At 41.9% G+C, this 23,010-nt stretch overlaps 1 long non-coding RNA gene and 1 pseudogene across 1 annotated transcript in view; both read right to left on the minus strand.

The window, feature by feature from the left end:
• Positions 1 to 4,234: 4,234 nt before the first annotated feature.
• The window catches only part of LOC144377545 (uncharacterized), a 52,413-nt gene continuing 33,637 nt past the window's right edge, over positions 4,235 to 23,010 (minus strand). Inside the window, exon 3 of the long non-coding RNA XR_013438538.1 lies at positions 4,235 to 4,947. This is a non-coding gene — a long non-coding RNA (uncharacterized LOC144377545). The remainder of the gene's footprint in view (positions 4,948 to 23,010) is intronic.
• On the minus strand, positions 14,506 to 21,933 carry LOC101959995 (protein O-linked-mannose beta-1,2-N-acetylglucosaminyltransferase 1 pseudogene; annotated as a pseudogene).

A 23,010-nucleotide genomic window follows, 5' to 3' on the forward strand; every position in this document is an offset into this window, starting at 1 on the left:
TCTCCCTGACCTTCTGCTATTGCTTTATTATTTTATTTTGTTTTGTTTTATGCTGGAGGTTGAACCCAGGACCTTGTGCATGCCTAATACGCACTCTACCACTGAGCTACATGCCCAGTCCCTATTGCTTTTAGAAAGTGATTTTATCTATCACCATACCGAAAAATTTATGTGCCTTTGGTCTAAAGAAAGTATTGCCTGTGGGATTTTTATAGGAATTTAAGATTGAGAGAGAACTCTGAATGTGCCTTACAAAATATGAGCTTACTCTTGTGAGCTGAGGAAAGCAATTTATGTGACCCTCTGAATCTCAAAACAACATATCAAAGGTGTGAAGATCTGATACTTCAAGGGTTTCTGGCTTGAAATTTGGGGATTTTGCTGCCAGACATTTATAAACTACAGTAGCCACTGAAAAATACATTTATTAGGAGTTTTGCCTACCATGTTCCTAAAAACTATAAGTCTTATATTACAGCACACTTGTGGTTAGAGTTTATGAAACTTGTAAACACATTCTAAACTTTTAAAATTTTTATTTATTTTATTTTAAGACAGGATCTCACTATGTTGCCCAGGTTGGCCTTGAACTTATGATCCTCCTACGTTGGCTCCTGAGCAGCTGGGACTACAGGTCTGCACCACTGTACCCAGCAACAAATTCTAATGTTCTTTTACTTTATAAAATTGCTTAGAAAAGTTGTTCATTTTATGCACTTAATAGAGGTTCAGTTTTGAAATCATCTACCCAAGAGTTTCCTCTGTGTTGGGATTCTGTTCTTTATCACAGCAGGCTGCTTTAGAGATTTCCCTGTTGGGTACCTTGCATTTGCAGATACCTTTTAAAACATCCATTTCAAAAGGCAGTCATTTATCTTTCAATCTGATTTCAAAGTGTCCTTGTCCTGCTTAGCCCTGTCACCTTCTGCGATCTGGCCACTGGTCTCATCACCTAAATTTCTGTCACCAAGTTGATCAGCACCACCTGCTGACAGACCTGGTGAGAACCTCTTGGGCCCCACATTACTTGGCTTCTCAAGGGCACTTTCTTGCTTTTGAATGGTGTCCTCTGGTTTCAGTGACCACCCTTTGCTCTCATTCTCCTCACCCATTGGCTGTTCTTCCTCCATCTTTTTCACAGGTTTCTCCTTCTCAGCCTTCCTTAGAAATGCAGATCCCTGAAGCTCCCTTGTCACTACTTCCTCCTAAACAAGAGTGACTTTGCCAATGATCGACCTCCCACATGTTCCAGGGGGCACCTTCCCCTTTGTATGCACTTATCCCATGAAAAACCTGTTGCCCCTCCAATGTTCCATCCCAGGAAGGATCCACCCGCATCTGCCCTGTTGTTGGGATTCATTCCAGGTTCCACTTCTCTTGGCTCTCAGGTCAGGTCAGATGCTGGTTCTTCCTAGTTCTGCTGCTAAAACCTCTGTGGATTACCTCTCTCCTTGTCTTTGCCAGTGCCCTGTTGCTTCCTGGATGATCTCTTTGTTTGCAGGCCCACCCTTCCCATCTATCCTCCCGCTGCTTCCAGGGTGTTCTGAAAATGGCATCAGGTCTCAACTTCTGTTCTGAATAAATCAGTGGCTTTAAATTAAATAATTAAATTAAATATATCCCAAGTTCCTGATCAGAGCAGAACTGGTCCCTGCTCCCCTGTCCTGTCTCATCTCTTGCCTCTTATTCACTATACCTATGGCCAAGAAATTCAAAACCATGTAAACTTCCCCAAACATGCCAGCCCTCTCAGGCCTCTTTACACATTTATTTTCTTCTCTGCCAGGAATGCCCTCGCCCTGCTGGTCTTACTGGCAATCAGCTTGTCACTTCACATTCTCTGATCTCCTGGATAGTTGTAGATTCTCCTTTACCTATGTTTTCAGTGTACCTAATACTTGACAATAACTAGGCTTTATCTTATGAAAATCTAAAAATCAATCAATGTTAACTAAACTTTCTTGAGCGCCTACTATGTTCCAGGCACCATTTAAACATTTTTCACTCATCTTTGGCAAAGTCATCTTTGTGACTAGTGTTATGATTATGAGCTTTGGTGCATTTTAGATGGATAAGTTCCTGTTGCTGGAGCTGGCCCTCTGCACTTTTTTAGAGGCATCCCTGACCTCTACCACCGAGTGCCATGAGCATTTCACCCTGCCATTGTGACAACCAGAAATATCTCTTGGTGTTGCTGAATGTCTCCTGAGGGACAAAACAACCCCAGTGGAGACTCACTAGTTCATCAGGATTTCAGGAACAATATGGGAGCTTCCAGTGACCTAAAGGCAAAACTAAAAGAACTTTGGGATTCAAGCCTGAACAAAGGCCTAATTTCACTGCTCTATACAGAAGACTGGCTCCTCCTCTTCTTCTTGCCTAGGCTGCCTTTCCTTGTGGGCAGGACCTGGGTGCTGCAGGCAGCCTGTCCACATTATGGTGGGGATTAACCAAACTGTATGTAGGAACCCATTTTAACCATTATTATGGTTTAGATGTGAAGTGTCCCCAAAAGCTCACGTGTGAGACAATGCAGGAAGATTTGGAGGTGAAATTATTGGATTATAGCCTTAACCTAATCAGTAGATTAATCCCCTGATAGGGATTAATTGAGTGGTAATTGAAGTGGTAGGGTATGGCTGGAGGAGGTGGGAATTCGGGCATGGTTGGGGGTATATATTTGTATCTGGCAAGTGGACTCTCTCTCTCTCTGCTCTCTGATCACCATGTGAGCATGTTCCCTCCGTCACACTCCCTCTCCACCATGGTGTTCTGTCTTACCTTAAACCCTGAGGAATGGAGCCTGTTATCTATGGACTGAAATCTCTGAAACTGTGAGCCCCCTCCCCCAAATAAACTTTTTCTCTTCTACAATTGTTCTGGTTGGATCCTTTTAGTCACAGTAGCAAAAAAGCTGAATAAAATAACCATCATTCCATATAAAGTATTATTTTAAACACCCAGAGGACAATTGCTCCATTGGATTGTGCTTCCATGTGAACAAATAAGTTTAAATTGAAACATTGTCACATAGGAGGCTAAGATTTCAAACCTGGATGATTCTGAACTTAATTCACCTCACAAATAATTCCCTGAGGATATTTTATGTCAGGAGCCAAGTACCGCTCCACAGAGACCTAGGGTTGGTCTCTTCTTCAAAAGGCTGTGGCCAAGCAGGCATGCTCTCTGCTACACAGCCACCTCAGCTAGCACTGAACAAATCAGCCCTTCATGTTCACAGCATCTAAGAAAGAGAATATTAAGTTATAAGGCCCCATTTAGGTCTTTCGCCCCGTGTGATTGGAATTTCACAGGATCTCTTATTTAGCCTTTTAAATCTCTCAGAGAAAAAGATATGAACATTTGTTGAGCCTTTACTGTGTGCCAGCTTCTTTGCTCAGGTTCATTTAAGACTGTGAAGAATGCATTATTATCTCATTTTTACAGATGAGGACATTCAAGCTCCTAAAGAATAAAATAATTTCCCCAATGTTACAAGGTAAGTGGAAAAATTGGAATTTTGAATCCTCATTGATTTCACTCCCAAACCTTTTGCTGCCATACCGCGCAAATGAAGACGTATTTGGAAATGGTACTAGGATAACAGAGATTTGCATGTGCACTACTTGGACCATCTTTCCCAGGGATGCAGACATCAGAGGAAGATATTCTGCTGTCCTACCTGAATCCTTCATTTTGGGAATTGCAGATAAGTGACTATCCTAGTGACCTTTGGTCCCTTTATTATGGAGACACCTAGGCTGAACCAGTAGAATCTGGACACAGTAAAGGAGGAGGTTTCTTGATCAAAAGAAGCAGTAAAGGTGGGTCTTATAGTCTGTAGTTACTGGGGACCCAGATTTTCCCACAGCTCAACAGGATATCAAAAACAGAGCATCTCTCCAAAGTCGGTCTGTCTGAGTGAGCCCAGGGGTGAACAACTAGCAGAACTTACACAGAGACCATGAAGAGGATGACATGTAGCCCACAAAGCCAGATCTGTGAGCATCTTCCTTCTGGTCACCCTTGACAAGTAACAACAGTGGTATGATATTGCAACCCTGTAATTTACGACATAATATTCAAATATACTTGAGGTCCAGAGAAAGGCAGATTGACAACTTCATTTAGAGCAAATCAATTGAATTCCATTGATAGATTCATGACTCATCCAGAAGATGTACAGCGGTGTCAAGGAGTACAACTTTTACAAGCCTCATCAATTGCTGTTCAACAAAATACTTTCATTTGGGTTATTAATTTAAAAATTCTAGAACTTATGAAATTAAATCCTCTTTAAAATTCTGACACCATGGCCAGCAAAACTTGGCTATAACCTCTCTAATTTAATTAACCTGAGTAAAGGAAAAGTGAGCCTATGCAAATGTGAGCTGATCAGCCAGGATGCTCAGGGAAAAAAGCCATAAAAGCAACCATTGGCAGTGCCCAGGGTGGCAGTATGCTGGAAAGAGGGAGATATAAGTGGTCCAGATGCCCTTGTCAAAAGAGTGCTATGACATTTTAACCTCATGCCATTACACACTTAATCAAGCACTTCTTACCTGATCCCCTACATATTGAAAGAGTCAAAGATGGGGGAGTTAGGTTATGCCATCTTCCCATATACCTACTTGTATCCTTTGATCTACATAAAGGGTGAGAAGTCACTGAAGTCTCAAAATCCTGGAATCCAGTTAGAAACAACATGGCTGGTGGACTTAGCAGATGCTAGAGCTTGGTGCAGTGGCAAGAAGGTGACATAAAATGCCCAGGGACAAATAATGCCCTTCATGCCATTCTCTGCTGCCACATCACTGAGAGTTGCAGTTAAGAGGTTGCTGACACTCACATAGGCTGGTGCCTGAAGACAAATGGTTTCCTCTGTCCTCGCCCCATCTTTGCTATGCTCCCCTTTAATAGTGCGCAGGGAGATCTGTGAAAGCCATCCTGAAAGAAGCAACAATGGGGGTGTTAAGAGTGAGCTAATTCACATCAGGGAAGGAGACTTGAGCTATGATGAACCCAACCTAATGCTAGGGCCTGACCTTGGAAGAGGGTTGTGGTTCTTGGCACTGTGTGGCAATGCTACTAGAATCTGTCCTGATCCACCTCTGTTCATAATAACCCAGATGTTTCTTATTGTGGTAACCAGTTGTCTTTTGTGTTCTTAAGTCCAATGATAAAATTTTGGTTTTGATCTAATTTGATCTAACAGCCACACTTGGCATGACTTGCATGCTTTCCTCTTGGATTCACTGGCTTCCTCGTTAGCTTGCTGTCTTTGGGTCTCTCCCCAACCCAGTGCATACTATATGCAACAGCATAAAAAGTCATCAAATACCTACTTCTTTTGTGATCCTTTCTTTTCTCCCCGGCACTTTTCTCTATCTACTCACTCCCTTGATGAACTGTTCCAGGCTCAGTGTTTTAAATCCCCTCTGGTCTTTTATGACTTTCAAATTCATATCTGCAGCCCAGACCCTTCTCTTTAACTCCAGAGCAATGATCCATCTGCCAACTGGACATCTCCAGGTTGTCCTGTAATGTGTTTGAAATCTAAGCCCTGCTCTCCAAACCTGTTTCAAGGGCATCTTTTCCTTTCACAGTTGATGACAACTCTCTTTCCAGCTGCCCAAGCCAAAAATTTTGAATTCTTTATTGACTCTAGTGTTTTTCTCACATTCCTCACATACCACACGTCTAGAAATTCTTTATTTAAAAACATTACCGTAATTTGACAGCTCCTAAATACCTTTGTTGCTATCACACTGGTTTGAAGCACCATCATCTCTCTCTTGGATGGTTATAATAACCTCCTGACAGAACCTCTCCTAGCTCCTATCTTCAGCCCCTCTAATCTATTTTCAACACAATCATAAATAAATCCCTTTTTAAATATTAAAAAAATGTTTCATATTTGAAAATCCATCAATGTAATCATCACATTATCAAAATAATGTGAAAAACAAAATCTTTTCAAATAGATGTTGAAAACGCATTTGATGAAATTTAAAACTGATTTTTTTTCACTGCTAGGGAATGAACCTAGGACTTAGCTCATGCCAGGCAAGAGCCCTATCACTGATTCACATCTCCAACCCTCAAAACCAGTTCTTGATTAAAAAAAAAAAAAGAATTAAAACTCTCAATAAAATAGATAGAGAAAGAGACTTCATTAATATTTACAAAACAAAAGGTAACTACAAAACAAAGAAAATTTAAAAACAAACTACAACAAAAAATGGCACCTAACCCCATACCCAATAGTGAATTTTTTTTTTCCTGTAAGGTCAGGTATAAGAGAAGGACATTGAATATCATCATTCTTTTCAACATTGTACTGGCCTAGCAATTCAATGAGATAATAAGAAAAAATACAAAATTTAAAGATTATAAAGGAATATGTAAAACTTTTGTATTTGCAAAAGCATGATAGTGTATATTGAAATCCCCTAGAGAATCTATAAACTATTAAAACAGGTGAATTGAGCAAAAAAAATGTTCAATAACATTATTCATTAGTAAAGGACTAATTTTCATACCCATCAAAATTACTAAAATTTAAAAACTGACGATACTCAGTGTTGGTAAGGATGTGGAGTTTCGGAACTCTCATACATTCCAGGAGGTAGTAAAATCAGTTCAACACTTTAAAAAATGTCTATTAAAGATAGATATTTGTCTTTCTTATTATTCAGCAATTATACTCCTAGAGGAATTAATCCTAAGTACATATATCTACAAAGTCATGCACATGAATGTTCAACACAATGTCAACAGGAGATATGCTGTGTGTGTGGGTATACACACACACACACACACACACACACACATATATGTGTATATATATATGTGTGTGTATGTGTGTGTATACTATTATTTAAATCAATAAAAACAACAAGCTTCTACTACACAAACCACATCAATAAATCTTGCAAAATAGTGAGCTGAAGTAGCCAGATACAAAAGACCACATATTATATGAATCCTTCTAGAAGAAATTAATCTGTGATAATAGAAGTCAGGGTAGTGGCTCCCTTGGATAATGGTGGTAAGGTTAAGGATTGAGAACTGATAAGGGAATCTTAGGGGCTGGAAATGTTTGGTATCTTGATCTGGGTGGCAGTCACAAGAGAGTATTCATGGGAAAATGTTCATGAATCTGTGCTTCACAGTTAAGTCATGCTTCAATTAAAAAACATTTATGTAACTGGAAGTTTTCCTGGTTGTACTCTATCTGGAATTGGGGGGGGGGCTGGTAAATGAGTTGTATATCCATAAAAGACTGATGAGTACCCAATTATAAAAATCACAAAGTTTAAGACAAACAAAAATTAATGACATAAATCAGATAATGTCATCCCTTGGCTTAAAATCTTGCCTTGACTTCTCTCTGTATAAATCTTGCCTCTGCTACTGCTATATTCCTCATTCACCCAGTCCAGTGACATCAGCATTCTCTCTAGAGCTTTTTCTTCAACTGCTCTCTTTCCTGGAATGTTCTCCCAACATATATCAATGTCTCCTTCCATCTGTGCTCAACTATCATCTCCTTAATGAGGCCATGCTGATCACCCTATTTATAATTGTAGTCCTCCTCCCTGGTATTCTAACCTACTCTATTCTGATATATTTGTTTTTCCTCAAAAGAACTAATCACTTTTTGCAACACAGCACAATTTACTTATTCGTTTTTATTATTTTTGTGTTTATTTTTTACTGCTTATCGCACATCTCCCCCCCACCTCTGCGCTAAAATGCAAGTTCCTCAAGATCAAGAATTTTTGCCTATTTTGTTCATGGAAGTATTCTGTGTCAATAAATACCCATTTGGTGAATTAATGGGTGAAGGGCAAAGCAATAAAAAGAACTGATTCTGACTTGATCTTCGATGTATCTTGACTACCAGAAGAGAACGTGCTAGTCACGCCACCCTAATTGCATCTGGCCCATGTTAGTCATGTTTTTTGTTAGAATTGTAGATGTCAGTCCTCTATGGTATAATGAAGCTGTTAGGCAATGTGCTTTATTCTTATTTTCCTGTGTATCTTACTGAGGCAGATCTTCAGAGACTTGGAAGGGGAAAATCTAAAATCTCAATGGACCTGGCTTCCTCAGTTCTAGTCAGATTGGGAGTAAACAAAGGACATAGAAAAAGCCAGAACATTGGCAGACGGGTGACCTTTTATCTCTCAAGAATTTGGGAATGAAACACAGAAACCTGTCAGTGTGGCAGACACCTTACTTCAATAGGCCATGCATTGGCCAAGAGTGAGGCGCTTGAAACAGCCAGGTAGAAACCTGTGGCCTTTGAGGAACAAGAGGACAACCTCTGTCCTGACTCTCAACTCCCACTCATCTGTCCCCAAATAGTACAGGAGGACTCTCTCTCTCTCCCCTAGCCATGATGCCCTATTGAATCCTTAAAATAAATCTCTCCCTTACTCAAGTTGGGAGCTCTCCGTTCATTGAAAAAGACCAGGGAATCTAAGCTCTAATGTGTGTGATCCTTGGGGCAATCAGACAGAGGCACACTAGTGCCTTCCAGAACAGGTCCAAAGTGATCAATAGACTCCCAGTCTGAACTCTCAGAAATATGAATTCAAATATAAATGGTATGTGACAGGGGCTGGGAATATGTGCTTTCAACAGCTCCCTAGACTATTCTAATTTGCAAATCAGTTTGGGAAATCACTATAGGCTATTTCCAGAAACAGACATGCAGCTCATTTCTAGAGTAGAAAATGTGGCTCTTTTTATAATCTGAGACAGAATTTGCATTGCAAATACTAAGGCCTGGGTTACTGCACATACCTATACCATCTCCCTCCTCCATGTAAATGGTATATACTAAAGTGCAAAAATCAACCTCAATGACCCTTAGGGTTTCCCTCAAAAATGAGTTCCCTTTTATGGCAGATTTGCTGCGGTCTGTATACGCAAAGTAATATGAAAAAAAGCAAAGCTTCTCGTTTAGTAGGCATCCAACCCAGCACATGTTCCCTGAGGTTACTGAGTCCTATATCAGGGTCACACTGACAGAGGTGTGGGCTAGTGAGGGTTTAGAAATTTTACTATTTATAATAACAGTCAAAGTGATGCAGCTGAGATAAAAGGGCTCATCAAATTTCACGCTCCAAGGCATGAGCTGATTACTGCTAGGCTGAGAAGGGATTTATTCCCTATGGTTCTGACAGGCACCGGGGCCAGGTGCACTGTGAGATTCACACACTATTGACCACTTCCAAGAAGAGCATTCTTTCGTTGGAAGGTCCAATGCCAGGAGCTCAGCTTCCATAGTTTCTCAGATCAAGGACAAAGGGGATATCGTAAAAGAAGCTCCACAGCACTTGGTTTGCTGAGAAAGATGGATCAGGACTGTGTGGAATGTTCCTAGGAGTTCCCTAGAGAATTTAAGTGCCAGAGCGTGGCCCAACCTAGAGAGGAAGGAGAACCTGAATATCTCTGTTGCTTTTTATTTGGTGTTTTAACTGTTGTAAGAATCAGTCTCACTAGCAGTAGAATCAGGATAATAATAGTACTTACGTCTTGAGGTGATTGTGAAGATGAAGTGGATAACACTGGATTGTGGTGTAAGTAGCATTGTAAGTGGTGTAGGAAACATCAGAGCACATGCCCTTGGCTGGGAGACAGCAATTCTTAGGCTTAAAGTAGAGTTGTGCAGTTAAGATCGCAGGCTTTGGAAATACATAGACCCACAGCTTAAAAAAAATTTTAAAGGAAACTATAAAACCAAAGAAACCCTAATCCTACTAATTAGTCAACCTCTAAGGCAACTCTCAGGCCTCAGAACTTGCATGAACAGGAAGTGGGCCGCCAACATTGTTTGACAACAACCCAAATTTGCTTTTCCAGTTTCCATCTGGAATATGGCCATGGAAAATGGCAAACTGAGAAGATCTTCCAGGAGCAGACTTGGATATTAAGAGGAACCCCAACCATGGGGAGAAGGTCAGCATTCTGTCTTATTCCCAGAACTGCTAAAGCCCAGAGAAACCTCTCAGTTGTAACTGAGATAAGACTAAGGTGCCCTTCCAGTATACCCCTGGTGCCACTCCAGGATGCTGAGGCTCACATCAGTCCCCCTGCAAATAGGCTGGTTCTTCTTCCCTCTTCCTAAGAAAATCTTACTCATTACTGGGTTCTTAGATCAAATTAGTATACCTCTACACAAAGTCAGTCATCAATTCTGGTCTTACGACTCCAGGTTAAGCAGGAACCTGGAGGGATCTGGCTGAGGTGTGTTCCCAAAGCTTCCTTCAGGAAAATACTGACACGTTCTCTCTTAAAAATTAAATGAGAAAAAAATTCAAGGCAAACAACCTGATTTATTTTTAGACTTTTCTAAGAGTAACCATAGTCTTGTTATATATTAAAAAAAAAAAGACAGAGAAAAGTATTGCACTTCCAAAACATGAACATAGAAGAGTCTTCATGGTATCTTAAAAATTCAAACTGATCATTCCAAATTTTCATCCCAAAGCAAAAAAGTAACAATTTTCCACTCACCCATCAGCCTTCAAGTTGTCCTTAGGCCATTTCCTTCCTGCTTTCAGTGGTTTAATGATCTTCCTTGAAAGACTTCTATGTATATAAGGGGAAGCATGCCTTCCCAGGCCAAACCCAGCTCCTCCATGTCTGAGTGGGCCCTCTGATTTACCGCCTGAGTCTCACATTTCCCCACCTTGAATTCCTCTTCTACCATCAGGCATTGCACCGCCATCAGCCTTGGAAAAGCTTCATAACTCAGGATGACAATATAGAGACCATTAAGCCTACATACTTCAGCAAAACTGCCTCACTGCTGTCTCTGCTCCAGGTTATAAAGATTTCTCACCACTCACAGAGGCTCCGCCAGCACTGGACTTGACGGGTTGCCCTCAGAAGGCCGCTTTCAAGACCAAAGCCATTTTTCACTCAAGCTTTCCATCTACAGTGGCCTCAAGGTACTGCACAGTAATTTTGATGGTGATAGCTCTGAGGTATTACCCAGGCATGGCCCATTGCTTGGACCTCAAAACTGGTGATCAGATCTAACATAACTACCTCAAAACATACACTCATTCATATCCGTACACTGAATCATGAATGTCAAGTCCCCTTACTTGTGATCTGGGGAAAGCCCACAGCCTATACTGTAAGAATCCAATCACTAGGTTTATGATCAACAGATAATGATGGTGCAAGTCAAGCTCCCTAAGTCAAATCTAATAATCCTGAAAATTCTACAAAACAAGAAAAATTTCTAAAGCCTGGTAGGGAAGGCATTTTTCCTGGATGTCATAAAACTTAGGCTCTACTAAAACTATCAGCTTTCAATTTACCTTGGTCAACACCCCTCAGCTCCCTTTTCTCAGTCCCACATCCCAACTTCCAACTCTAGGTAGATTGACAGGAACTGAAGGATGACATTGTCAGACAGTGATGTTTTAAAAGCAAGTGACAAAGTTCAGAGTACATACATTGTATGATATTTGCCAAGGACATTTGCCAGTACCATTTTTCAATGGCGCATCATCACAAGATGAAGCAATCTCACTCCTTTGTCCCTGTCTAGTGCTTGATAATGGAATCTTAATTCATAATGCTTTATGGCCTGTACAAACTAAACTCTGAGCATCTTAATTTAATATGCACTGGCATTTATATTGAATTAGAGCTCGCCTTCATTATCATATTAGATCTCTGCCAGTTTAAACATCTCATAGCAATGTCCTGATAAATTAGCTGTGGCCAAAATGACTTTTTGCAATGTTGGAAGTGTTCTGTCCAATAAGAAACCATCAGCCACATATGGCTATTTAGCACTTGAAATGTGGCCAGTGCAACTGAGGAATTAAGTTTTATTTACTTTAATTTAAATGCAAATTTAGCCATAGGAGGTTAGTGGCCACCATATTGGATTACACAAATTCTAAGTGCCTATGACATGGGACTGTGCTTGCTTCTCCAGCATTTTTAAAGCTCTAGGATCATAACCTGGCCCAGAATGACAAGTAGATAAAGAAGAGGAATTAAAACAAGTCTCATACACATCAATACCAAAATAAATGTGTGATAGCCTCCTTAGATGAAAAGTTTACAAAGGAAATGATCAATTCAACTGGTTCCATGATAGTTGGCCCACTCATCAAGATAAAAGGCTATAAAAAGGAATGAAATGTGAAGGTGTAGAGAATGAATAGATTCTTTGGAGAAAGTGGCTGTTATTGCCTTTACCTTTTCTAGAGTTTGGCAAGACAAAGATGATAAGAATTTCTGTAGATACAGGAGAGAGAGCTGTGTCAGAGCTGATTAAATTCCACCCAAGAAGACTACCTGTGAGAAGAAGGGGATTCTAACAGCTTGTGCCTTGGCAAGGTAGACCCAGTGGTGTGCTGGTAAATGTTTAAGGTCAATTCTGCAGTGGAAAAAAAGAAAGAAAAGCTCTGATTTTGTTGTTGCTCTTTTGTCTTTTTGTGTCTACCAATTTCCTGAATGTAAATATTCCCACTATGGCCAGATTCCAGCTATCAGTTTGAAGTCTCTGAATATGGAATTGGGAAAGAATATGAGCGATCAAGTTTTGTGGGCAAGCATAAGCACTGTGAGCTAGGGAAACAAGGAAGGTGGTGTACTTAGAAAAAAGGAAGGCAGCACCCACAGTTCCAGACTTACGTATGAGAGGCCCCCAGTGATGGATGTATCTGCAGCCCACAGGAGAGAGAGGAGGAGCTTTAACCATTTTCCAGATGAAGAACAAAGGCCACTCAGCCAAGTGAGAGCTCTCCCTTCCTCTTACCTCCTCTGGCCTTTCTGCCCCTTTCAGCCCTTGCAGGATATGAAATAGCAGTATGGGAGTCTACAAGAAGGTGAGTGGCAGAAAGAACAGAGCCTTAAAGGCAGGCAGCTGCCAACTCCTGACCTTAGCCCAGAAAAGAGGAACCATCTCCCCTCTGAATGAAGACATTGATTCATGTCATGGATCAGATTGATTCTGGTTACTGAACTGAGATTTTGTGTTGAGACTTGAAATGACTATCTATTATTTGCCAACTCTTTTCTCAGGATAGAGTACAAATTGAGAGGGCTAAATTTGTGAGAGAGCCAAAAATCTAATAATGATAAGATTGAGCTTCTATTACATCATGAATTGTGCATATTCAACAAAAAGTTGACAAGTTTTCTCCTGCGGAGGATGAATTAAAAAGTAGAACTGGATCTGAGTGTCCCTATCTTCATTCTTTGTTGTTAATACAAAAAGTCAATACCACTGAGGATAATTGGAATCTTGTTCTTTATTGGGAGACCAGGTATAATATTAAAATCCCTGACCTAAAGTGTGTACTTGGAGGGTGGGGTGGTATTATATAAAAAGAAGATGGGAATTAGCATGATCCCCCTGATGTGTATTACAGTCAGCCTGATAAAATCTCTATTTGTTCACATCTAATAGTTACATTTTTCTTTTAAGTAATTTTTGGGCTGGGGATGTAGCTCGGTAGTAGAACAGTTGCCTAGGCTTTGCCCAGGCCCTAGGTTCAATTCCCAGTGCAACAAAAACAATAAAAATAATGTTTAAAAAGTATTGATAGGAAAAAATAGCAGTTATTTCAAGATATATTCCCATGCTGTCAAGGTCAAATGAGTAGTTGGTTCACTTTCGGTCTCAAAGCCAGCTCCCACCTCCTGCATCTCAGGGCCAGGTAAGCAGGCCATGGAAGAAGGTGGAAGGTCACTGAGGCTGAACCCACCTGGCCAACTGCTGGACTCCAGCCTGACTGCTGTGTTAATAAACCTCAGAGAGATTCTAAGACAAGACTAGAAGAAGCTTGTTAGGAAAAAAAAAAAAAACACCCATAACTAGACTGGACCTATAGAAGGTTATTCTGTAAAGTTATTCTTTCTTTGTACAGCTTTTCAAAGCTGAAAGCCATTTGTCGACCCTACCTTAAGTGCCTAATCTCCATCAAAACCCAACCCTTGACTGGCAAAGTCTTGAACACTCCAGTGTCTCTAATAACTAGGGGGAAGTTTTTAATATTCTCATCAAAGTAAGGAGCTATTCATCTTAAAAATCTCTTCCAAAAATTCAATGCCGTCACATGGAGCTTTTCTTCCCAGGTCTTCTAAAATAAAACAAGTAAAGGAAGGAGGAATTTATGTCATTCCCACTAAGCCATGAGGTAAACATGGACATTGATCCATTATTTTCCTCAGTCCTGGATGCTTCCTCTGTGTATCTTCTGTCTTTTAGCTAGACACCTTTAGGGCCTGGTTTAAACCCCATGCAGAAGCTAAGTGTCAGGTTAATATCCCAGGAAAAATAGCAAGACTGGCTAATGCTCAGGGAGACCCCAGTGGTGCAATTCTGGAGAGGACAGTAGAGTTAGGTCTGAAAAACAGCCTTTCTCCTACATGAGGGGCAGAGTGATAGAAGATGTCACACAGAATGTTGCCACTCTGTCTTCCACACTCATGGTGTGGTAGAATAAAATGGGGACTTTAGTAGTTCAAGAGCTCATAGGCTTGGTAGCTCTGCTTACTGACATTGAACTGCAGAGGCTTGCAGTGGTTAACAGGTACCTGTAAAAGATAACTGCAGTAGCAGAAGCAGGAAACAAAGCAACAGGGATAAAACAATCTCCCTTTAGGCTTAATGCAATAAAAATCCCTAAGCTACATGAGCTAAGAGTCTCCAAGTTGTTGATAAGTGTGCACCCATGAAAGGAATGTAGACTGCACCCTCCACTGAATTGCACCAACTCTCTTGCTTTGATGGACCCAAAACCTGCTTATGTATAAAAGTGAAAGCCCAGCTGCACTCGGGGCTCAGACTTGGGAGTTATTCCTCTGGGCCATGATGCCACTAATGAAATGTTGCTTTCAGATCTCAGTGTCCTGACTCTGATTTCCCTCTGCTGCTACTCTGGATCCTCAACCATCCTCTTCTTGCTCCATAATTTTTAGCAGAACCCAGAGTATTTTTAATTCTTTCTAGATATTGGTATGTTTGAGAATTGTCAAAAGTATTGAGATCCTCAGAATAATATGTATATAGTCATAATGAGACATTCCCCCAATCCTGCATATAATTTTTTGAGGTTTTTCTCTTTTTTAATCAGTGACCACCTTATTCAGCTTGATAAATCTGGACAAAGAGGAGGTTGAGAGGGGACCTGGTCCAGTGTCAAAGAGTCTCTGAGTGAGTTTTTGTCAGCACATGAGCTCCCCATGTGGGCCTGTTCATGGGCTGGCCACAGCAATTTCCCAAGTAAGAGCCAGTCCCACCCTTGGGGCAGGATCCCTGGCCAAAAAGGAACCAAAGCCCCACAGGTCTGGCCCATTCCCCAGGCCCTTAGGACACTCAGTAAATAGGTTAGATTCTGAGCCAGGCCTGGGAGGAGGGATGTACAAAAGTCAAGATCAGTTTCCCAGGTATCCTAAAGATTCCCAGGTGCTCTCCTGCCCTTCTCCAATAAGGAAGTAAATAAATAGACCTTAATTTTAGGAACAGGGGTATTGAGACAGGGGAACCTTCCCCTTGGAGTTAGTAATTAAATCTCATGTTAAGAACAAATAAGCCCCAGCCCCTACCAGCACCTACAAAGTCCTACAGGATGGGGCAAAGGGCTAGCCTTCCTAGAGGTACACAGTACCCAGCCCTGCAGGGTCCTAGAGGAGTCTCCTGTCTGTTCAGTGGCTCCAGGGCTTCCTCCTCCTTTGGGGGTAGCTCCATGAAAATTGAGGTGACTGATGGTGGCTTCTTCACTGAGTAAAGGGAGTCTGGTACCCATCCCCACTAGGAAGTGGTTCTTCTTCTGAAATAATTGCCATAGGCCTGGTGGTTGCTACATACATCCAGGTCCCAAATATGCAGGCACTTGGCAAGCTGATTCCAGGTGAAGTAGTCATCTTTTACTCCATTTGGATAAAGGCCACATAGGTGTGGCCCTCTGCATCCAGCATCAAGGAGTCTTCACAAGGATTTTTGCTGTGGTCTAGAACTCCAGCCTCGTTGAGTAGCCTGTAAATTTCCACTTTCTAAGCTTCTTTCTTCAGACTGTCCATATTCTAAATCTAGATATCTAGAACCATGTTGAACATGTGTTTCTTGAAGTAGGCCTCGTGGAAGTAGCCATTCAGCATGAATGAGGCCCATGATGCCAAAGTAGTAGGATCAGGAAATGAGAATGATGCATTCTTGGCCCTAGTACTATTTTGGCATCTTCAACCATATGTCCCAGGCCCAGAGCTTTTCCAGAGTGGGTCACTTGGGCTCAAGCTCCTCCTTATACCAACATTTCCTGAGCACCCAGCCCAGCCCAGGCATGGTTTCCACATGGTACAATAGTGCTGGGTCCTTAGCTGTATGCTCCTAACCCTGGTCATTCTAGCTCGGGCTGTCATCTTCCTCCAGCAGGTGGATGGATTGACTTAGGAAACTGAAAAAACACCCACAGCCATGTCCAAGTCCTCTTCCAGAACCACAGCAAACTTGGCCTCTGGAAATATAGGTTGAAAGTGGCAGTGAGCTTGGCCTTGGAGTGCTGAGACACACAGGCATTCTTGATGCTGATGGGGTGTGCTGGATGCCTCTCAGGCCAAACAACAACACCACATCCATCAGTTCCTCATACTAGCCACCATCAAAAACTGTTACTGTCTCTGGAGACATCCCCTGGGCTGAGAGCAAAAAGCAAAGCATCCTGTACAGATTACGTGGGCCGGTTTCCTATAATGACAGCTACAGGTATGTTGAAGACCTTATTGTCAGGGAGCGGATCAGGGCTGACCTCAGTGGGTCCTTGCACACATTCCCATATCCTTCAACCTTGCTGCAGAAGCACCTGCGGCACCAGTTCAGCCCTGTGTCTTCTCAGTGTCACTCTGTCCCTTCAGCCGAGCTCAGTGGTACCTCTGTCTTCCGCAGGACTGGTTTTGCCCAGGAGGAAAGGGCAGGCAACTTAGAATGTTGCTTCCTAAGGACAGGACCTCCTTTTTGTCCCACAAAGGCCCAGGTATCCTCCCCCATCCCAGGGCAGGGCTGGCCTGGCTGCCCAGGCTCCTCAGCAGAGCCCTGTCTGTGTCTTTAAGGGGCAGGAGCCCTCATCCTTGATGGCACAGATGAGCACTCTGCCAGGTTTCACCATGTTGAAGAACAGCACCATGGCCTGATCCTCATGAGGTGAATACATGTCAAACACAATTTTTGCCGTCACATGACCCATGGCCTGGTTGAGGATGATGACATGGATGCCCAGCTGTACTCCTGGGCCTCATGCTCCAGGGCTGTGGTACCATCACTGCCACATACACTTTGCCGTGGCTTGAGCACATCTCCACATTCAGGACCAGCTGGGGACTGCTGTCTCTGCACCCTGGGGGCTCAGGTGGCCTGGGGCCTCATCATAGTCTTGCTCTGGCTCCAGGTCTTCACGAGATTCGCTGATTGCTTGCCAGGATCAACTTGATGCTGTCAATGACAGGAACCAGCAGAAAAGCGTGGCCTCTGTCCAACTGAATCTCTGCAGGGCTTACTGGGTTGTCAGTTTATACAGGTAAGATGCCAGCTCTGTTTCTTCCTAGCCCCAGTCAGCTTGATGAGGGGGCTGGGCTTCCAGTCATCCATATCAGTTTAGGGAGTCACTGTCCTAGACAGTCCCCTCCTGCATATAATTTTAAGAGGGCTCACAGAATACCCTATCCAAATCTCAGATCCTGTGGGCCACAATTCTGGAGGCTTAAGGCTGAGAAGCCCTGTTTTCAGGCAGGTCTTCTGACGCTAATGCCCTTTCCCCCCACTCATTCCCACCTTCTCCCACTGGCCAGGTTTCAGCACAGGATTGCTTGCCAGCTAAACTGGCATTATAGTAGCTGTTTCCCGGGTCTAGAGGAAACAGCCAAATTCCCTTATGCCAATCCTGTCTTAGTTTTGATTTTTTCCCACCTGAAGGTTTTCATAATCCCTGACTAAATCATAAACAACTGCATCCACCATCTGCTTCTTTAATCTCTTGAACCAAACCTCAATTTCTTTGGGGCCCTTCAACTCAAATGCAGCAAATTCCAGAATTATATACTTCATTCTTCCACTCATTTGAGCTCTAACATCTACTATACCTCTATTAAGTGCCAGCCACCGTTTGGGTATTGAATAAAACAGATCTCATCTTTGTTATCTTCCCAAACCATAATTCTAACTATTGCAGCTTTTAAAGCAATGATAATTATTATTGTAATAACTAAGTAAATTAGAGGCACTTTTCTAAATATTTAATATGCATTGTGTCATTACTTTTCAGAAAACTCAGTAAGGTAGGTATTGCTATTATCCTCATATTAAAAATGAGAAAATCAAAAAGTTCAAGGAATGTGTCCAAGTTAGAGGGGGGGAAAGACAGGATGTAACACCAGGCAGTTTGACTAAAATACCTTTAAATCCAACATCTCTGGCTATGTTTACAAAGTAAAATTAGACCCTTTAGCACCACCAGGTGAGCAGATGTCTCAAAAAAAAAATTGGTCTAATAATGTGCATATATTTAAGTAGCCTGAGGGGTTGTCTGTGGTTGCCAAGAGGTTCAAAGTCAGCATGAATATAATCAGGAGCACTGACAACTTTGTTAACCAGGGACTGAATTGAGGATTCTGGCAAAAGAATATGATGACATGAATGGGAATGCGAAGCTGTGGGTTCCTGGATGAGGCCTGTGTGAACAGAAGAGATGCTTGTCCTCTTGAGGTGACAAGAGAAGAAGGTATAAAGAAGAAACTAAAAGAGCTGACTAGTCTAAAGAAAATATTCAAAATAGCTGTTTCCTATGCCCATGAATTCATGCTCCTGAAACTCAAATGAAATTTAGAACTGGGAATAATAAAGATGGGTAATGCATGGAATTGCCCTTGCCATGTATTACAGGGTCTGAAGTTTATACAATTTGGGTGACCCTTCTCTAAAAAACGGACCAATACTATATTCGACCCAAGGTGGAAGAAGGGCCCCTGAAGCATAAGCTACATGACATTAGCTTTACTGCAAAACTGGCTTTGCCCAAGTGGATATCAGACGCAGAGAGGAAGTTGCTAAGAAACACATACTTTGCTGGCATCAGGGCTGCAGAGACAGTGATATGACTGAAAGCCCAATTTGGAGAATTCTGTGATCCAGAGAACAATTATTTGAAGGGATTTTGATAAGAAGATGCATGACATGGAGGTGGCTTGAAGGGAGACTTTTGGTAACCCACACCACTGAAAGAGACATTCAACATAAATTTGAATAAGATATCAATTTTTGTTTGTCAACTTGTCAATTTTTTAAATATTGTTATTTTTGTTATACTATTAAGCCAGCTTCCAGTTAGCATGTACAGTACCTGTGTCCAGTTGAAAAAAAAAAAAAAAGACACCTATATGGGAAGACCAGGTGGAAAGACAAAGTCCCCTCCCCTTGACATCTGGAGCCCTGGCCTTACTCCCCTGCAGCTGAGTGGTATGACATAGCAATCTGGTGGAGCTGTGCAGAAAAGCAGAAAGCATCCCTTTCTCCCTATATTATGTGGCACTTGCAGGGAGCAAGGCTGAGCAAGGGAAATGCAGAGTGGATTTCAGCCCCAACTCATCCTCTCAGGTAGGATTAAACACTTTGTGCAGTGTTTAATCCGCTCAACCAAACAAGGCAGCCCTGTATCTAGAGGTGGAGTGATTTTAACCACATGCCTAAAGGGACTGAAAATATGCAATTTTCTGACCCAGAAAGTCCACTTCTTGGAATCTACCCTAAGAAAATTATTTGTGAAAAGGGCAAAGAGTTATGTAGAACAAAACTTGTAGAATAGCATATGTATAATGAAAAACTGAAAACAACCTGTGTGTCCAATAATAGGAAATTGCTTAACACTTACTCTTATAATAAATTACTGACCATCCATTAGATGGATTTTAAATGGCAGGAAGAAAGGTTTATGATGTGATTGTAGAAAGGAAATTATGCAGATTGTTGAAAAAAACAACATCAGAAAAGAAAACACCAAAATATTGAAAGCCATCATCTAGAGGTAATGGAATTACAGGTAATTCTAATTTTTATTTTTCTTTGTACATATCATAGTGTTACTATGATTACAAATACACAATTTTTTAAATGGCATCCAGACTTGAAGGACAGAGACAAAGTGGCATCAGGGAGCAAAAATAGCCTTGACCTTTTGGGCGGTTTATTCTCTCTATTCTCACCTTATTGATTTCCACTTCTGGAGATTTGCACGTCCCCAGTTGCTTGGGTTGCTGTGCTTCACTGCTCTCTGTCCCACAGTGATGGATGGCCATTGAAGGAACGTGATGTTTGCCTCTGTCACTACCTTTCAAAGTATCTCCGTGTACTTGAGCACTAAGACGAAACAGCTTTGGGTCACTAAAGACACTTAGCCAGAAACTGCCATCAAAGGTGAAGATAATGTGAGCCAGGCTGGAGGAGCTAATTGACTTTGCTACTTACTTCCAGATTTATGGGACACCACTGCTGAGTAATTAAATTTACTGAGCTATTTCCACAAGATATTAACTTTAAGTAATCCTCACTAAACATAAATTAAGAGCTGAGTTTGGGTTTTGTTTTGCTGTTTTTCATTTTGGAATCACTAATTAAAGATTATTCAATTATGATAATGTGTTTCTTTTAGGAATGGTTTTTGTAGCTGAAGCCTGATGAACACTATGCAGCCTGGATGATAACAACGATTTGGAAAGGAAAAAAAAAAATCTCCTGTGAAGTTTCAAATGAAGGAGATGTGCTTTCTTACTTTTTCTACAGCTAGTTGTTCTTCAAATGTCATTCCAGAACCATCTTTAATCCAAGGCAGATTTCCTCCCTGGGTTAGAGATGGACATAGATTCAGGCAGTATCTGTTTAGTGACTTGGAACTTAGGCACAACCAGGACCCTGAACTGCTTTAGTACATTGTGGGAAGAATCAGAAAAGGCTTCGAATTTTAGCTTGTAGTCAAATGGTGGCATAAAATGATCAGAGAGAGACACTCAGGATGCAAGGCCCCAAATTTTCAGGGGATGAAGGGAAGGGAGGGACCCCCTTGAGTCAGAGAGGTGGGACTACACAACCTGGCCTTCCCTCTTCTCTCTAAAACCACTCTAGCCTCAGGCTTTTCCCCGCAAAGTTTACTGTGTGCTAGATGCTGATGCACATAACATCCCTGGTGAGCATGTAATCAGCACTCCTTCTGGCAAGTACTTAGCAGCCACTGGAGCAGAAGGCAAATCCAGATACAAAGCGACACAGGCAAATTACGGCTCCTGGCTCTGCAGGAGTCTTACTCTCTCTGTGGGATCAGGGAGGCTGCATTAGAAATAGCAGAGAAAATGCAGGCTTCTGAATAAGGCCGACTTGGGTTGTGAGTCTTCCTAACTTGGGCAACTTTGCTGAGCCTCAGTTTCTTCATCTGTAAAACCAGGATGTATCCTATAACTCTTGGAGGATACTGTGATGTCAGCAAGATGTACCATATGGAAATGCCTAGCAGAGTTACAGACACATGGGATGTGCTCCTTCCATAGCTGTAGCTTCTCCTCTCATTCCATCCTTGATAGCAATTATTCTCAACTATGGCTTTACTTTAGAATCAACTAGGAAAAGTATAGATGCTTGAGTTATCTATTTCTGTATAACAAATCACCCCAGAGCTTAGTGGCTTTAGAAACTACATTGACTGTTTCATGGTTTCTGTGGACTGGGAATCTGGTAGTAGTCTAGCCATGTAGTTCTGACTCAGAGATTCTCACGATGCTGCCACCAATGTCGGCTGGGGCTGCAGGCACCAAAGGCTTACCTGGGCTGGAAGGACAACTCCCAAACTCACTCACATGATTGATGGCCAGAATTCCTTGACGTGTGGGCCTCTCTTCCAGGCTGCTCATGACATGGACATTAGGTTTTCCCCAAAGCAGTGCTATTCTGCCTCTTATGACCTGGTCTCCAAGTCACATGTCTTCACCTCTGCCTTGTTCTATTTATTAGAAACAAGTCACTAAGTTCCACCCACACTCAATGAAAAAAAAAATTCTTAAATATGTGTGAATACCAAGGGCAAGGAGTATTGGAGACTACATTGGAGGCCGTTCTCCCAAGACCCCAATTCAATTTAACTGGTTTGAGACCCAAGCATTTTTTTAAAAATAATTTTTATTTTATTTATTTATACTAATAGAGCATAACTTTTCATTTCTCTGGTTGTACATGATGCAGTGTTATACCATTCATGCATTCATACCCCTACATGGGGAAATAATGTCCACATCATTCTACCATCTCGCCCCCTACACTATCCCTCCTCTCTCCTCCCCCCTTCCCCTCTGCTCAACCCAAAGTTCTTTCCTTCTTCCCTTGCCCCCTGCTCATTATGGATCTGCACCCACTTATCAGAGAAAATATTTGGGCTTTGGTTTTTTAGGATTGACCTACTTCGACAAGCATTTTTTTCCCCATTAACTTCCCTAGGTAACCCCCAAACCATACTTTACAATTTCTCCTGATACCTTCTCTTCAGCCCAACTTTGCCAATTTAATCCCTTCCCCTGGCATGTCCTTAATTGTCTTACCATCTCCTATCACTGAATTCTCTCCAGTCCAAGCAGTCAGGCCGAAGAAGAGGGCAGAGGGTCCCAGGGAAGTAATGCCCTTCAAAATGCAAAAATCTCAGCAGTGGTGGGGTTGCAGGTCGGATAAGCAAACAGCATCTGAAATTAAGTTCTACTAGAAGTCTCTCCAGGGAGCTACCAGAGCAAGTTCATAGGCAAGGGCCAGGCAAAATTAGGGACTAGGCACAGTCAAAAACAGAAAACCTGAAGGGGCCAGGTATGAGTTGCCAGCACGACAGAGAACAGGCACATATTACCAACAGCAAGGACAGTCCCCAAGCTGGAGCTGTCTGCTGGCTCAACTCCAACAGCCTTACTATTACTCTCTTAGCCCCATGAGAGCCAATCCCCAAACGC

Source organism: Ictidomys tridecemlineatus, chromosome 5 (genome assembly GCF_052094955.1).
Source record: "Ictidomys tridecemlineatus isolate mIctTri1 chromosome 5, mIctTri1.hap1, whole genome shotgun sequence".
Classification (NCBI taxonomy): domain Eukaryota; kingdom Metazoa; phylum Chordata; class Mammalia; order Rodentia; family Sciuridae; genus Ictidomys; species Ictidomys tridecemlineatus.